This window comes from Homarus americanus, unplaced genomic scaffold (assembly GCF_018991925.1).
Source record: "Homarus americanus isolate GMGI-L3 unplaced genomic scaffold, GMGI_Hamer_2.0 scaffold25827, whole genome shotgun sequence".
NCBI classification, from domain to species: Eukaryota; Metazoa; Arthropoda; class Malacostraca; order Decapoda; family Nephropidae; genus Homarus; species Homarus americanus.
The window spans coordinates 5,285,768-5,304,442 of record NW_024738300.1 but is presented as its reverse complement, the minus strand read 5'-3'; the positions used below and the strand labels follow the sequence as shown (position 1 = coordinate 5,304,442).

General features: G+C 43.9%; 1 protein-coding gene across 1 annotated transcript in view; it reads right to left on the bottom strand.

Annotated features, from left to right (window-relative positions):
* The window catches only part of LOC121873945 (probable glutamate receptor), a 68,307-nt gene that overhangs the window by 10,937 nt on the left and 38,695 nt on the right, over window positions 1–18,675 (bottom strand). The window lies entirely within an intron of this gene.

Sequence of the window (18,675 nt, the reverse complement as noted above, 5' to 3'; positions counted from 1 at the left end):
GTTACAGAAGAATCAGCAATCAGTCAATCTGTGACGTCAAGATATGGCAAAATGTCAAATACACACACACACACACACACACACACTCACACACTCCGTCTACACTCTTCCTAGTCCCCTTGGTCCCTGTTCACCTAGCAGCAAAGTAGGTACATGCTGTAAATCGAAAGTTGCGAATTCGTATTCAGGGACAAGTTGTTGGAGCTTCCAATAACTTGCTTAGACATAAACCATTGACTCTTCAGGCTTCTACGCCCTTGACTCTTCAGGCTTCTACGCCCTTAACTCATGAGACATAAGGCAAGCATGAACTTAGCATGCTTCCCTGTTGGGCGCTACTCGGACACACAGACAGCTTTAAACAGAATTTTAGATAAGGGTGGTTTGACAAACTTATTCTATGTAAAAAAGGGCGCTGATTAAAAAATAAGGCAGTCTTATTGACGCCACGTAAGACAAAATTGCCATTTCGGCCGCTCTTTGGCCAAATTATACCAAATTTGTATAAATTATCTTTGTTTTGATGTTTTGTTGATGTGCTGTACATCTATGTTTAAAGAATACTGAATCATATACTGTAACATAGGTTGCTTATACAATATATATATATATATATATATATATATATATATATATATATATATATATATATATATATATATATATATATATATATATATATATATATATATATATATATATATATATATATATATATATATATATTTTTTTTTTTGGGGATTAGCCCACACGGGCACAGGTCACTGACCCACATCGGGGCCTGGGGGACGAAAATGTACTACTACTACTACTACTACTACTTTATTTTTTTATTTTTTTTTTAACGTGGCCTCCAGCCTCCAGCCTCCCCCAATAGCCACACCTTCGCCACCATTTATTTACCTTAATATTAAATATCCTAATACATAAGAAGCTATCCTAACTGTGTTAAATTAGTTGAGCCGCAGATCTATGCGGCATTCAGTGACTGTAGCCTCATAGTCAATATCTGCAGCAGTTGTCGGAGTAGGGGCAGAAGCTCTCGTTCCCCTGAGGCAGAGCAAAGCCGACCGAAGGAGAGAGAAGGACAGTCGACATCTCATCCAGGCTGTAACATAACTTCTGGGCTGCTGCTTCTGTTCGGAGATCAACTCCACGAGTCTGGCGTAGAAACATCTTGCACTTGGGCCCATCCCAACAGAGGTTGTGAACACCAGAGGAGTGAAGCTGCCTTGATCAACGTTTTGAATTCTCTCCCCATATGCCCTTCTCTTGTCGTTCTCGTTCCTCCTATGTGCAACATCGAGAGCTAGATTACGGTGACAAGCGGCCATGGAATAAAAAATCCTGATGTCGAAGAAAGCTCGCTGTCCCCTCGTCCAGAATCCTCGAGCACTGACGTCCACACGGGCTTCGTTAGATGTGTTTGAAGTCCTGTGTTGGAGGATCTCGCCATCCAATGGAAGGAGGGTCGGTTCTACCATGACGTCCCGGCAGATTTCCTTCAACATATTTGCTGTGAGATCCCTTACCTCGTCATGCCTCATGCATATGGAGCCCCCCTTCTTGCAGACCATGGCGTGATCGCCATCATAGGAAGAGCCACACATACATTGGGAGGGCAAACCATCTACTGGCCAACCGTACCTTAGAGCAATGGCATCTGTAAATTCTTGTTTGTTAAGACTGAAACCATTTGCCCTTATCGATAACGTAGTTAACCAGTTCGAGGCACCCACCTCCTGCGCTATAGCTACTTTTCTTTTCAAATTTTCTGGAACCTGCCGCAATAGTTGCTGCAACATATCATTTTGGCAGTGCTGTCGATCTGTCGTAATGGACCTACGAATCTTATTTACTTCTCTGGTATCCACTTCCCTGTTGCATTCTGGGCTATTATGTGGTCCGTGAGGGCTGCCGTGAGCTTAAGTGAATTTTGATGTTCAGTGGCAGCAATCTCCGCTGGATTAGTTAGTCCCATCCCTCCCAGTGTTGGTGGAAGTGCAAGAAGTGCTCTTTCTGCTGGGGTTAAGTCAGGGTGTTTCACTAGTTTGGGAATGAACTTGACACTGATAGCTTCTTCCAGAGGGTGGAGGAGGGGTCCGATCTCAGGGATGGTACGCATCAGGTAGTTCCAGCGATGCTTGACTCCATGGGTGAATGCTGCAAAGGCCGCATGTGGCTCTGTGTTAGCAATCTCAGACAGAGCTTGGATTTCACTCACCCACTCATTCACCTTTCCCGCTACGTACTCGGTCTTGAAGTCCGTAGTGCAAATTACTGCGCCTAGATGTCTTTGGCCGTCCTTAGTTATTTTGACCTCACTTCCGCCAAAAACCTCCAATGCCCGTTCATAACTACTACTACTACTACTACTACTACTACTACTACTACTACTACAGCCTCCCCCAATAGCCACACCTTCGCCACCATTTATTTACCTTAATATTAAATATCCTAATACATAAGAAGCTATCCTGTCTGTGTTAAATTAGTTGAGCCGCAGATCTATGCGGCATTCAGTGACTGTAGCCTCATAGTCAATATCTGCAGCAGTTGTCGGAGTAGGGGCAGAAGCTCTCGTTCCCCTGAGGCAGAGCAAAGCCGACCGAAGGAGAGAGAAGGACAGTCGACATCTCATCCAGGCTGTAACATAACTTCTGGGCTGCTGCTTCTGTTCGGAGATCAGCTCCGCGAGTCTGGCGTAGAAACATCTTGCACTTGGGCCCATCCCACCAGAGGTTGTGAACACTAGAGGAGTGAAGCTGCCTTGATCAACATTTTGTATTCTCTCCCCATATGCCCTTCTCTTGTCGTTCTCGTTCCTCCTATGCGCAGCATCGAGAGCTAGGTTACGGTGACAAACGGCCATGGGATCAAAAATCCTGATGTCGAAGAAAGCTCGCTGTCCCCGCGTCCAGAATCCTCGAGCACTGACGTCCACACGGGCTTCGTTAGAAGTGTTTGAAGTCCTATGTTGGAAGATCTCGCCATCCAGTGGAAGGAGGGTCGGTTCTACCATGACGTTCCGGCAGATTTCCTTCAACATATTTGCTGTGAGATCCCTTACCTCGTCATGCCTCATGCATATGAAGCCCCCCTTCTTGCAGATCCATGGCGTGATCGCCATCATAGGAAAAGCCACACACGCATTGGGAGGGCAAACCATCTACTGGCCAACCGTACCTTAGAGCAATGGCGTCTGTAAATTCTTGTTTGTTAAGGCTGAAACCATTTGCCCTTATCGGTAACGTAGTTAACCAGTTCGAGGCGCCCACCTCCTGCGCTATAGCTACTTTTTTTGTCAAATTTTCTGGAACCTGCAGCAATAGTTGCTGCAACACGTCATTTTGGCAGTGCTGCCGATCTGTTGTAATGGACCTACGGATCGTATTAACTTCGCTGGTGTCCACTTCCTCTGTTGCATTCTGGGCTATTATGTGGTCAGTGAGGGCTGCCGTGAGCTTAAGTGAATTTTGATGTTCAGAGTCAGCAATCTCCTCTGGATTAGTTAGTCCCATCCCTCCCAGTCTTGGCGGAAGTGCAAGAAGTGTTCTTTCTGCTCGGGTTAAGTCAGGATGTTTCACTAGTTTGGGAATGAACTTGACACTGATTGCTTCTTCCAAAGGGTGGAGGAGGGGTCCGATCTCAGGGATGGTACGCATCAGGTAGTTCCAACGATGCTTGACTCCATGGGTGAATGCTGCAAAGGCCGCATGTGGCTCTGTGTTAGCAATCTCCGATAGAGCTTGGATTTCGCTAACCCACTCATTCACCTTTCCCGCTACGTACTGGGTCTTGAAGCCCGTAGTGCCAATTACTGCGCCTAAATGTCTTTGGCCGTCCTTAGTTATTTTGACCTCACTTTCGCCGAAAACCTCTAAAGCCCGATCATAATGATCTGGCTTCACGATGAGGAAGGATTTACTGGCGTTTGGGTGGTACCCTATTTGTGGACCTCGTGATGTTACCAGGTCCCACCACTTTTTGATGTCCTCCACTTTTCCTGCTCCTGTGAGGTCATCAGCATATGCCACTTGTTTGACCCCAGTTGTTTCGAACTTTATTTCTTGTTGGAGCACTGATAGGCCTAATGCATACATTGCCATTGCAACGGGGTCTCCCTGTGTTGTTCCCTCAGTCGACTGTAGGATGGTATCACCTCGTAGAGCCTTGTTGTTTACTATGTAGAGGTCTGATGGATTCCTATACGAATTTTCAACATACATCGCAAAGCTAGGACACTTGATCTTGATGTTGTGCAGTGCAGCCTTGCGGTTAAGTATGTTGAATGCGTTTGAAGCATCCACCAGGAGAACGGCCTCGCAATCACGCTGCTCAAATATCAATCTCATGGCGTGAATGGCCGCCTCCCCACCAGCCTGGTGGCCAGCACACACTTGTAGGTTCCCTGCTGCTGCCCTGACATCGTCCTTTACCACCTCCATTATGCACTTTCCGATAATCCGCCTCAGCACTTCCCCCACCCCTATAGGTCTACATCCTGGTTTCTTTTCCAGAGGAATAAGGCGGCAGGCCGTCAGGGCCTGGAGGTGATGGCAGCAAGAGGATGCAAGCTTTCTTGCAAGGTCGGCAATGGCAGTGCAGAGATCGCTTGCTACAGGGCCAAACTTGTTTGTGCTGAGGATGACTCTCCAACCGTTTGCATCCAGACCTGAAGGGCCGGCTCCTCCACGAGTCTTCAGTGCCTTTTTCCACACCATCTCTCCTGTTATTTTCTCGAACAGGACAGCATTTGGTGGGATATAGTCACCCGGGAGCCTGATGCCTTCAACTTCACTTGCAGGGGGATGTTTCTCTTTCATTAGTTTTAATGTCACTCTGTTTATTGGCATCACCCCACCGGAAGATTCCTGAGTGAGAGATCTTACCGCGAGAGACACTTTTCCCACACGCATTTTGTTTCCAAATTTTCTTGCCACGTCCTCGGTGTTTTGCTTTCCGTCACCCGTAGATTTTAGTCTCTCCTGCAGTGTTCTTGCTTCACATAGGAGATCATCTAGGGCCCCAGTCCGCCACATTGTCAATCTTCTCTGACAAAATAGATGTGGTATTATTGCCAGTATTTGAAGAGCTAGGGGGGCGAGGAAGCGGTCCTGAGTGTAATCAGTCATGAAGTAAGTCATCTCCCGAATCATTTCTTTGGTGGCCGCACACTTGGGTGGTTCAAATAAGTTAGCGGGCGACCACTTGACAATTTCTGAGTAGGTTTCATTGACCCATACGCCTGCATTTTCCATCGACATGCCTTTCCACTGAGGCGGCAGTCTCTCATTCTCCTCCTGGACACCTGCTACTGAGGGAGCAGCATTTATTAGTACTACATTTTCGGGTTGAGTAGACTCATTGCTATCATTTCGGATATCATCGGGTGGTTGGGTGCCGGCGATATCCACTGTGGCCGCCTGTGTCGGCAATAGTAAGAGAATCAATTGAAACCCTACAATTGTGTGTAAAGGACGCAGAAATTCAGATCAGCAACCTGGGACTTGGTCACAATTTTCGTGATGCCATTTGACAGCAGGGTCTACCATCCATTAGACAACACATTATGTTTCCAATATTTTCCCAGGCAGTTGTACTTCACTGTTTGGTAGCTGCCTACTACCTCCTGCTAATGAATAAGTGACCAAAATTGACCAATTTTGACAAGTTTTCGACCAATATTGACCAAATGAGCAAGTCCATGGCACGAACAGATTGCACGTATCACAGTCATTCTATACAATACACTACATCAAATGGTATGGAATATGTACTCTGTGTGTGTTAAATTCTGCTAATCAGGCCACATTTGGTAAACTCTCATTTGGAGTACTAATGTGTAGGTGTTTTCTTTGCAGATGGATGATGGTATAGAGACATCTTTGATGTGCGTGCTGCATGTGAGCGGTGAGACAAAACATGATGGCGATGCAGTTACTCCATTTACTGAACAGACATGGAAAACAGATGGGGATATAGCTCAGGCCAGAAAACAAAATCAGAAGAGATCAAAATACCATGTTGTATGTGGATCCCTTAACTTTGAAGCTGGACCACTTCCTCATTATGTCTTTCACAGTGATTGTTACAGTAAATTTATTGCTTATTAGATACGGAAAAGGGAAAATAAATTTTAATCTGATGATATTGTTGAAACAAGATCTATGGTGGGGAAACCACCAGTGACAACTAATGAAAAAGTGTATTTTTTGCAATGGTACGGACCGTAAGCATTTCTGCAGCGACTTTGAAACACCCTCTACATGTGAAACTATGTAAGCTAAGGAAGTTAAATACCATAATGCATGCAGAGCATGCTGTATTTCTAAGGGTGCCAAGGCTCAAGGAAAACAAAAAGTTGCAACGTACACAAGGAGACGAGAATCGGCTTTCTTAAGATTACTTTCATATATAGAATGTGAAATATTTCTGAAAGAAGCTTCGAAGAAATTGGCAGATGTCAATAAAACCTATGTTGAATTCCTTACAGAAGAAGGGTTTGAGGAGCCAACCTCTGAACCCTACAATCTAAAGTCCAAAATCAAGTAACACTATGGCAACAAGCTTTATGTTATTCAAGAAAGTAAGAAGCAGGGTACAGTCTCACCCAAAAGTTCGTTAACTCTCCCAGCCACCTATTGCTGCAGTGCCTGCTTCAGATGTATGAACTTGAGTCTCTTACTTCGAACCTTTAGATTCATTCGTATCGGTTTCATGTCATGGTTGGTACTGAGACAGTTTCAAACATCTGAAGCAGGCAGTGCAGCAATAGCTGGCTGGGAGAGTTAACGAACTTTTGGGTGAGACTGTACCTATCCATCTATTTCAATAGATATGATGGGCAATGAAATAAAGAATGTAGCTTTGTTTCTCAGGGAGAAGATCGAAAAGCTTCGTGAGAATAAACCCCCAAACCTTATTACAGTAGAAGCAGTCCATGATGGTCAGCGTACAAATATACCGGCTGAACTATTGGAATTTTATAGGATTCTGTACACTGGCTCAAAACACGAAACCAGCCAGACAGTGGAATGGTATATTGAATCATCAACTGAAGATGATACCTTCAAAGTTACTGGTGGAAATATGAAGCCAACTAAACACATGCTGCTAGGCATGGGTTTGAAAAGTATTACTGGTTCTAGGAAGGTTCTGGAAATTGTTAATCAATTCGGCCACTGCATAGGATATCATACTGCAGAGGAATATGAGACTCAAATTGCCTCTAAAATTACTGAGAAAAACCGAGTTCTTCCTGATGACCAAGAAGCAAGAGAAGGACTAAGCACAAACTCAGCATGAGACAACAATGATGAATCAATGTATCATGACACACAGGGCATCTGTATCTAAAATGTAGTATCATCACCAACAGCAAGAATGATAACATCAACTACAAGCTGGACATCAATCACAACAGCAGCCTCATCGTCAGGGCATATCATGTCAGCAACAGCAATGACAACACTTCCAATTTCTGTCAGCAAGCGAAGCAAGAGAAGTCTTGATATACCAAATCCAGAACTAGAACGAGTGAGAAAGAGACTTAAGATATCAAACTTTTCCTTTGATATACAAACAATGGACAAACCTGTAAACTACAAAGCCTGTCTTGTCAGAGATGGACAATATCTTGCATAACAAACAAATAAACACCAATGTGGTCTGAATGGAACTCTACAAAAACCAAAGAAGATTTACCAGCTCAGAGGATAGGGTATTTGGCAAAAATCGGAGTCCCTCCTCCACGGCATGATGTAGTTAATGAAATAATGAAACGAAACGTGACCCTTTTTGAAGAGTGTAAGGAAGATTAAGCGGGTCAAGAAATGAGAAAAAAACACTTTAACCCTCAAAAAATTCTAACAAAGTTTTTTTTTTAGTGTTTGTTAGACCTACTGGGTGTTATAAACGACAGAAAAAAAGTCTACCCAAAACTGACCATCGGAAGCGGGTTAAAACTGAGTCAGTTCCAAGATGGCCGCTGCTGACCCTGAAAATCAGGAAGGCAGCTGTAACTTCCTTATTATTAGGTGTAGAACAATGTTTTTGGTATCTAACCTTGGATTTTAAGGGTCAAGGAATTCATTGTTGGCAATTAATTTATGACTTGGTCCATCAAATCCGTAAATTCAGGATGGCGGCTAATATGGCGACCAACACTCCCAAACGATTTGATTTAGGACACTGGATTTTTATTTATTTTTTCTTTATTAGTTATTAGTTATTTTGACATTCTTTTATCGAGCAAACACTCATGAAGTCACTAAAAAGCACAGGCGGCTTCATTCATGGCAATAAGATGACGGAAGAACAGCGAGTATTATGGATAATGTCAGCCCCTATAATGTCTGATTTCAACACTGCCATGCATGAGTTCAATGATCTCACATGCACCACCAGTGAACAACACAAAGATTCAACTGACGCCAGAATTGAAAGAGACGCATCAGATCTTTCGAAGATAAGCACAAAGCTGATTTCATGTTCACCTTTCTCCTCTGACTCCTCATTGAGAAATATCATCAGTGGTATGGTGGCGAAAGAAGACGTCAATGTGCATGAATATGAATTCGTTGGAAGGAACATCATCGACAGAATGATTGGAAAGCCAGTATTTTCCTTCTCTTTCAAGAGGAAAGACAAAGCCAAAACCATGGGAAATTCATATGTTGTCAAGGTTTCTCCTGACAGAACCATTGATCCTGGCCTATTGTTCCAGCGATTCCTTGTAGTGTCCAAGACAGGACTTCTGTCTCTAGAAGAGGTGATGAGATATGAGCTGAGTTCATACCAGTCATCCTTTTTTGAGGACAAAAACATCTTGAGAAAAACCGACAAGTGTCAACTTGCCCATGCCATCGATGACCACTGTAACAAGATACCATCAAGTGAAGCGACATCAGATGCTATCCCGAAGACTGAAAGTTATGTGCTTGACGGAGGCTCCTTACTGCGCAAGCTGAAGTGGAGGAGGGGAGATACCTATGGTAAAATAGCCAGGGTATATGCTGACTTTACAAGTAAGCACTACAGGACAGCAACTGCTGTGTTTGAAGAATATTGGGCAGGTCCCTCGATAAAGGACAACGCACACCAGAGACGGGAACAAACCATCAATTATCCGGTTGTGAATTTCACCAGTGAAAACGAATTTGAAGGCAAGCAGGAAGAATTCCTTTCAAGGGGAACTAACAAGCAACAACTAATCAGCAAAATAAGTGATGAACTGAGGAGGGTGGGCTGTACGGTCATTCAGGCAGAAGGGGACGCTGATGTGGACAACACTAAAGCCGCAGTTAACACTGCATATGCACATTCCACCACGCTGATTGGAGAGGACACTAACTTGTTAATTCTTCTTCTCTATTACGCCACAGCAGATGGCAAATCACTGTATGTTAGATCGGACAGTCAGTCAAGAGGCATTCCAAAAGTGAACAACATCAATTGCATAATACGTGGTCTTGGCAGTGAGTTGTGTACACAATTGTTATTTTTTCATGCTTTCACAGGATGCGATTCAACGTCCCGTGTTTATAGTGTTGGAAAGAAATCAGTCAAGTGATGGCTGTTATGTTTGGTAGGAAATGCACATGTCCTCTGGCAGCCTTGCGTTATGACATACTCACTAAGAAGGTTGTCTCTGCAAAATCATTTGTTATGCCCGAACGTCTTCCCCCAACTGAGTCTTCCACCAAATTCCATTGTCTCAGGGTGTACTTTCAGACCATGACATGGATGGGGATGGAGAGTGATATTGATCCTCTGAACTGGAGTTGGAGACTTGAAGACACTCAACTTGTACCCATAATGTCTGATATAAATGCTGCACCTGACACTCTATAGAAAATGGTATTTTGCAATTGTGCAACTGGTTGCAATACTCCACGTTGCAGTTGCAGAAGATATGGGCTTCCATGTACTTTTGCATGTGGATCATGCCAACTAACATCCCGTGGCAATCCTCACAACCAGTTTTCGGAGGAACTAGATGACAGATTTGAAGACTAAACTGAGACGGTGAAAGAGTGACAGTTATCTTTTTTTCACTATTGCATTTAGTATGTATAAGAATTTTCACTGAATCCTTCAGTGTACTCTCTGAAATACATTATTCTGAAACATGTCAATAAAATTTACTCTAAAAAAACAGATATTTGCATCCTTTGGCCCTAAAACTGGTTTTCAGGTGAAATAATATGGGAGTTATTGGTATTGGGGTCTTCATTCATTGATTGTTGGCCACAAAGAATTCCTTGAGCCTTAAAACCATTGTTTCAGATACAAAAATTATTGTTCTACACCTAATAATAAGGAAGTTACAGCCGCCTTCCTGATTTTCAGGATCAGCGGCGGCCATCTTGGAACTGACCCAGTTTTAACCCACTTTCGGTGGTCAGATTTTGGTAGACTCTTTTTCTGTCATTCACTAAACCCATTAGGGCCAAAACCCGTTGACAGATCGTTTTTGGGGGTCTTATGGTATATTGACCCGTCTAGATTGTACTGCAACAACCTATGACCTGGCTATAGCTAAGCCAGCTTCACAGCTGCAGGACACTATGCAACCTAAGTATGACAATGTTTTTATTTGTTTCGGGGCTTTCCATATTATGTTCCGCTATCTATCAGCAGTAGAGTACCTAGTAAATGCAGCACACATTAGAATAGAAAGTGGTGCCCTGACAAAAGGCACCCTCAATACCTTTCTGGCAGGAAAACACCATAATCAGGCAAGGAGATTGCATATGCTCCCAGCAACTGCAATGGGGAACAAGTAAATTAACTTTTTCTTACAAATGAAGAGGCATATGATAGCTATGAACATTTGGTTGAAACCCTGAAGAGTGTTCAAGTATAACTATCCCTTGAGAGGATAAAAGATTTGGAAGAGACAGATGAATACATGACCTTCATGATGAACTATGCAAGTTTCTGCGATGATACCAGAGCTGGCAAACATGGTGTTAATGCACAGTTCTGGATGAAATGTATTTACTTGACTGATATTGTAAGGGCGGAAACGACCTTCCTGCTCGTTACCACTGCACACTCGCTAGTTTGCTGGTGAGACCCCCACTTGGGGGGTTGGACAGATTCACCCCAGCCGTCATTCAGTCACAATCTCTCCCGCTGTTCGTCAAATTCTGGCTGTGATCTCATCATAGGTCCTGGACTCGTGGTCCTTGACTTTCCTTTTTTAAGATCCTGATTGGTCTGGTAAGGGATTTCTATCCCTAAGTCCCAGGCCCTTACAAGTGGCGACCTTGCCAGGATTGTCTCTGACCTTTGATTTCTGAGGGCTACCATTCGTTCCGGTGTTTGTTGTAAGTCGCAGTGTGCGCGCCTCTTGCTGTCTGTGGCCCGGAAGTAAGTGTTGTTCAGTGATTATTCCATCCTTCTGTGTGTTAATTTTGTTGTTCTCCCTTGTACCTAGGGAGGTTAATTAGTGTTCTTTGGGGTGCACTGTGGATGCTGTCATTAGCATTTTTGTTGTTGTTTCACCTGGTGCGGTATCCTTACCCTGATGTTGATTCAGCTGGGCTGGGTGCGGAACAAGGCTCCCTCCAGTCGGATCAAATCATTTATTGGTTTGATTGAGCCACTAGGTAAGTTACCTTTAGTTATTTGCGGGGTAAGTTGTGTATCTTTCTTTTTGCTCTTGGCCTTTCGGATCATTATGTCTAGATTTGAGGAGTTGAAAGGTCAAACGGTGGCCCTTTGTCTGACAGGTACTGAGGTTGGTCAGTATGTGGTCACCCAACAGAATGCTTAGAGAGAGGAACGTCAGAAAGAGAAAGAGGAACGTCAGAAAGCGAGAGTGGAACTTCAGAAAGAGAGAGAGAGATGGAGGAACGTCAGAGAGAAAGAGAGTTCGAATTAGCGAAGTTGCATGCAGAAAAGGACCTAGAACTAGCTAGGATTAATGCTTCAAGTAGACCAGAATCCTCTGGCCATATGCAAGACAATGTGGTAAAACCCAGCTTGCCTGTGTACCGTGAAGGAGAAGACATCGCCTCCTTCCTTGTTAGGTTTGAACGGGAAGCTGAGCTGCTTCGTGTGGACCCAGATAGCTATGCTGTAAGGTTGGGTAGCCTACTGAGTGGTAAGCCGGTAGAGATTTACACGTCCCTGTCTGCCGACATTACCAGAGATTACTTCTTGTTTGAAGCAAGCTCTCTTGCGAGGATTTAACAAGACTACTGATGGTTGTGTTGATTTCAGCAGAACGAAGATTAGAGCAGGAGAAATGTACCTGTAGTTTTCGATTCACCGGGGTCGTTTGTTTCAGCAATGGCTGGAGACATCAGAGGTTGAAGAAACCTTTGAGTCTCCCTCTAACTTCATGATATTAGATCAGTTTTTGTTTTCTCTACCTCCAGACTTGAGAATTTTCATCAAAGAACACCAGCCATCGACGCTTGGAGAAGCAGTACATCTTGCTGTCAACTGGGCGTCTGCTCACAACGCCTACCCTAAGTCTTCCCCTCCTGTAGTGAAGATTGCGAAGCCTCCGTCCTCCGAGGAACCATCCCCAGCAGTACACAGGAGTAGTTTACCAACCCTGCGGTGTCACAGCTGCGGAGAAGAAGGGCACATTCGTTCTCGCTGTCCCAGGAATCCCCTCGCCTTCAAGTCTGTTGATACTCATCAGCCCAGCCACAAGGTCGGATTCTGTTTGGAAGACATGAGCTGCCCCCGTTATTGTGTCAGTGGAACAATAAATATGTCAAGGGCACCTACTTTCATCAGGGACACTGGTTGCTCGTGCATTATTGTCTGTAAGGAAACCCTGCCTGACGCTGACATCTCCAGTTGCCCGAAGGTTATTGTCGCCGATTATTTAGGTCGTGTTGACCAGTTCCCTGTTGTTAGGTGATACCTGCGTTGCCCCTATTTCACTGGTTGGTCTAATGTGGTAAGAGCTCCCATTAAATTTGCTAGTGTCCTCATTGGTAATGTTCCTGGTGTTCGTGACCCTAACGACCCAGAAACTTTAAAATTCTCCTCGCCACCAGCACCAGTCCCCACGCCACTTGACGGCTACTCGCCACCTGCCGACGTCGCCTCGCCACCCTCACACGCCACCACACCTCCAGCAAGGGTCCAAGCTGTGGAGAAAAGGTCGGCGAAGGTGAAACGACCGCATCCCCTGGTTCTGCCGAATTTGTTGCCACTGACTGTGACGCCCAAGGAGTTTGCCAAGCTTCAAGCCTTGTGTACCACTCTGACGCGGGTTAGGGAGAAGGTTACTTCCGGGGAGGAGGATCAGGTGAGAGATGGGTCGGTTTATAAGTTTGTTTCTATTAATGGGGTGTTACACAGGTCTTGTGTGTCATCCAAACGACCAGCCAAAGTAGGTGGGTTTTTCCTTGTTGTCCCTGCTGTTTGTCGTAGTAACATTCTCTCTGTAGCTCACAAGAGCCCTCTAGCAAGTCACTGTTCTCATAGGAAAACTTATAGGAAGGTTGCTGATCAGTTTTACTGGCAAGGTATGGGAGCGGATATTAGAGCCTTTTGTAGGGGCTGTGATCAGTGCCCACTTATGTCCATCCTGTTCCACTTGAACTCTTACCCGTCATTGCAGAACCATCTTCTCGGGAAGCCATAGATTTTGTTGGACCGTTCTCACCCCCTTCCTCTAAGAAGCCTAAATTGCATCAAGCTAACTTGTTAAGGAAATATAATTGCAGGACCCACATTTCTCGTGTCCTTGACGATGTTCCCAAGCTGGAGTCAGTCGAGACACTACCCTGCAAGAGTTCCTGTGAAGTTCGGGCGCCAGACTCTGATGATCACTGTTGCCAGTTGCTAATAACACCTAACGAGATAGAAGAATCCTCTGCGACTGGAAATAGGCCCAAACTTAAACCTGGACTGAAGTGGATCCCACGTGCAGTTCCTTGATACGGCCATACATTTGGATATCAAGTTACCACCTATTCTTTTATGTGACCCTTCTTTATTTTGTTCTGTGTATGTAAGAATGTGTTATAAGATGATTATGCTTTGTGTACTAATCTTAAGTTTTAATCTACCTTACAGTAGATTTTTGTTGAGGGAGCTGTGTAAGGGCGGAAACGATCTTCCTGCTCGTTACCGCTGCTAACTCTCTCGTTTGCTGGTGCGGACAACACTTGGGGCGGTTGGACAGAGGTATGAATGGTGCTGCTACCTGTGTCACCGGCTCAGATTCACCCCAGCCGTCATACAGTCACTATCTCCCCCGCTGTTCGTCAAATTCTGGCTGTGATCTCATCATAGGTCCTGGGCTCGTGGGCTGTTTTTCCAGACCTTCACAATTCGTCTGTTAATCTCTGGACATCTACCCCAAACAGTACCGCAGCCGCCACGACCGCCAGCTCCTCTCCACCGTCTGTGCCCCGGTGTTTCGTCTGCTGTATCAAGACATCGGCCGCTGTCGCTCGAGTGAGGAGTTGAATGGACACTTCCCCCTGAGAGTGGATCAGTGTGTTCCAGAACATTCCCCCAAGGCCACTGCCGTAGGAAATATCTGTTCATTGTTTGATTCCATTAATTGCTGACTCTTTAATTGTTTGATTCCTATAATTGTTTGCATTATTTGTTTTACTCCCATAATTGTTATTTAATGTTTGTTGAGTGGTGTCAGAGTTTTGTGTTATATTTTTTATAGTAAAGAGATGTCAATCTCAAACGGTTGTTTGTTATTCCTCAGAAAACCGTGGTCCTTGACTTTCCTTTATTAAGATCCTGATTAGTCTGGTAAGGGATTTCTATCCCTAAGTCCCAGGACTTTACAGATATATACATGTTGTTTAGTATATCTGTACGAACAAAGGATGTGGACCTTTTCTTTTTCTGGGAGTTAACCCACCTGGGCACAGGTCGAAGGACCCACAATGGGGCCTAAGGGGCGAAAAAATAAGAATAGGAAGAAATTTAAAATATAAAAAGAAGTAGTGAGCAACTTGGGCAACACGTGTGTTACGAGCCCCCGGCCTTACCGGCTGTACACAGGATGCCAAATCCACCGAACATTGCCCGTTAAAGTACCTGTAAAAGAGAGAGAGTGAATCAAAATTACGGCGAAGAGAAAGGGAAGAAAGATTACCAACTAAAGGAGGACAGTTAATAAGAGGAAATGACTTTGATTCCACCCTATCTAACAGTTGGACAGAAGAAGAGCCACCTTAGATATAAGAGCAGTACTCCAAGTTAGGACGAATGAATCCCTTATATACTTGAAGCAATGCTCAGGAATGAAGTAGCTGCGGCATCTGCACAGCATTCCCAACTTTCGGGAAGCAGTTTTAGCAATGTTGCGGAGGTGTGGCTCCCATGACATTGCGCAGAATGATTGCGTCCTGAAATGTGATTGGCGGGAGATAATTTAATTTAGAAAGTGTAATTGGTAAATACTGAGTTTTATTACTATTGAATTTAACCAAGTTTCTACTTCCCCATTCAGAGATGCTGCACAGATCTGCATTGATAGAGGTAATGATATCAGCTCTAGAAACAGACCTAGGTTGAGAGTTAAGGGGAAGGGAAAAATATGAAGAAGAGTGAAGAGTAGAATCATCAGCGTAAGAATGGATAGAATTAGTAGTAGATTGAAGTAAATCATTGATAAAAAGAAGGAAGAGAGTAGGTGAAAGAACAGAATCCTGTGGGACACCACTACTGGTATAGAAAGAGGGAGAGATCGATCCCTCGACAACAACTGCCATGGATCGGTTCTCATAGAAGCTAGATATTACAGAACAAAGTGAGGGAGAGAAACCATAAGAGTGAAGTTTAGAAGGCAAAGACTCGTGCCATACCCTGTCAAATGCTTTGGAGATATCGAGGGCCACAACGAAAGTTTCCCTATAATCACTTAGAGAGTATTGTATGACCAAAGATGGGTGCAATAGGAGAGCAGATCACCAGTAGATATCGCCTGGCGAAAGCCATACTGTTGATCTGACAAAAGAGAATGGCGTTCAAGGTGACGGAGAAAATGGGAGTTCAAGATAGTTTCGAAAATGTTAGAGAGGGATGAAGTTAGGGAAATGAGGCGATAGTTAGAGGGATTAGAATGGTCACTCTTCTTCGTGATGTGCTGAACCAAGGTATGCTTCCAAGAAGATGGAAAAGTTTGGGTTTTAAGGCAGGGCGAGAGAGGCGAGCAGGCACAGGGGCCAGAGCTACAGCACACTCCATCAGAAAACGAGGGGGTATTCCGTCCTGTCCATGCACCTTACTCACATCCAACCTGGAAAAGACACCAGCACCCCTGCGAGTGGAGATTACAGGAAAGTGCATAAGTTCAGTAAGAGAAGCAGGGAAAGGATGGATAGAGTTGGAATCATCTAAGGTGGAATCAGAAGAGAGGAGGAAAAGATTTGGTGCAGAAGTTATTACAGATGTATTCGGTTAAGGACCAGAATTAGTCAGGACAGAGGTCTTTCTTTTTATAAAATTCCAGTTGGCCCTACAAAGAATTGCCTTACAACGATTCCTAGAAGTAATGAAAGAGGAGTGGGTAATAGGACAAGGAAATAGCTTCATAGTTTGATATGCCCTATCTCTCTCCCTGCATGCAAGAGAGCAGGAGCGATCAAACCTTGATTTTAAAGTGAAAGTTTTGGTAGAAGATGTGATAAATGCACTCATACTACCCTGTATAACCCCGGCAATACTGTCAGCACAGACCGAGGCGTCCCGAGTGGAAAAGCAATATTCTTTCCAAGGAAAGTGTGAGAAGAGTTCTCGCAAGGATTGCCAGCTTGCCCTCCGATAGTGTCATAGTTGACGCTTAGAGGGGGGTGGGGGAGGTGGTCGTGCCCAGTTTCATTTTATAGAAATAAGATTGTGATCAAAAGATCGTGGGTGGAAGGGGGCAGAAATTGAGTATGAATAGTGTGAGGGGTTAGAGGTAAAACAAAGATCAAGAATGTTAGCAAGATGATCTTGTCGATGAGGAACGCGTGTAGGGTGTTTGATTATTTGTTGCAAATCATTAAGTAGGGAAAAAGAGAGTGCCTCAGCTCCACCTGGGTCATCCCTTGCAGAGCCAAGCTACTCTCTGTGATGAACATTGAAATCCCCTAAGTAGAGGATCTCGGTGTTGGGGTGTGTGGATAGCAACGACTCATGGCAAGAAGTGAGATAGTCAAAGAGTTCCTAATAGTTGGTAGAGTTGGGAGAACAGTATAGGAAACAAAGAAAAATAAGCATAGTTGGTAGAGATATTTTGAGCCAAATGACATCATAAAGGGAAGATTTAAGATCTGTAAGCTGTAGGTGTACGTGCATTGCAGTAGGTGCAAACACCTCCCTTAGAAAGGAAAGAGGTATAAAGGTTGTCGTTGGAGACTTGAAAAGGTTTAGGTGAAGTTGCTTTGGTCAGTTGATGCTTGGGAAAATTATTTAAATTTTCTTTGCTGCAAATCGCCGTAATTATTCAAGCCACATGTGCTTATACTATATGAGACTCATGAACATGGATACCACCCAACCTGGCATTACGCAACAACTTGTACGAGGTGGTTTATCTGTGACGCAACTTCGCGACAAACTGGAATCACCAATTTCCATCAAAGTCAAGGAGCAACCAGACGCTGGACAGTTATTAGATCAAGCCAGAAGCGCCATAATTAGGCAACTGTTGGAAAAAGCAGCAATAAAGAGGAAGAAGAATCCAAGCTATGAACTAGGAAAGTCAAAGGTGAGTAAATATTAAAGACGCTTGGAAAGCATTTCCAAAATGATTGGGACTCCTATGAATCCTTTTGTCGAGTTCCTGCTCGAGGACACCAATCTGTACTTCCTAGCAGATGGCAAGAAAATGTTAGATGAAGTGAAAGAGGATATGCTAAATCTCTTTGTTTTGGGAAATAAGTGGAAAGATGAGTCCTTCCAAGAATGCTTAAAGGATCCTACAAGGCCACTGTAGAGAAGAATTGTGAGAAACTTTGCCAGTGCCGCTATCAAGAACAAAGTACGAAATAGAGATGAAAAGGTTGTAGTGCTGAAGACAACACGGAGCTTGCTGGGTAGATTAGTCGATCTTTGGCTAGTATGTATGGCACGATGAGACAGGGACCAAAATACAAACTTTCCAAACACCTTGTAGATTTGATTACGCACACAGAGCCAACAACAGTTAACACATTTCTTTATGATGCCTTGTTTACAATTCAGTCACTCCCTATGATTTGCCTCTCACTTTTAAAAATGTAGCAGAACTGGTCCTGAAAATCACATACAGTGCAAAGGCACTTAAAGTACACTTTGTATGTGACAGTTATGTGAAAAGTATAAAGAATATTGAGCAACAAGTACAAATGATGGATTGTTTCACATAACTGGCGTAGATCAGTTATGCCCTAAAGATTTCAGCCAAGCCTTGAGATCACCAAATTTTAAAACATAACTTAATAAGTTTTTCAAGGATGAATAGAAAGATAACAAAGATTCAGTTATCATAAAGCAAAAGACAGTTATTGTTGCACATGAGCAGCAATGTCTTCAGTATACAGAAACTCTTTCAGGAAATATCGAACATAATCAGGCACCTGAGTACGTATGCTCACATGTGGAAGCCGATACACGGCTAATGTACCATCTCAGTGTCCAGTCAAAAATAATACCAGGGCAAAATGTTGTTGTCCGTGTAACAGACACTGACATCATGGT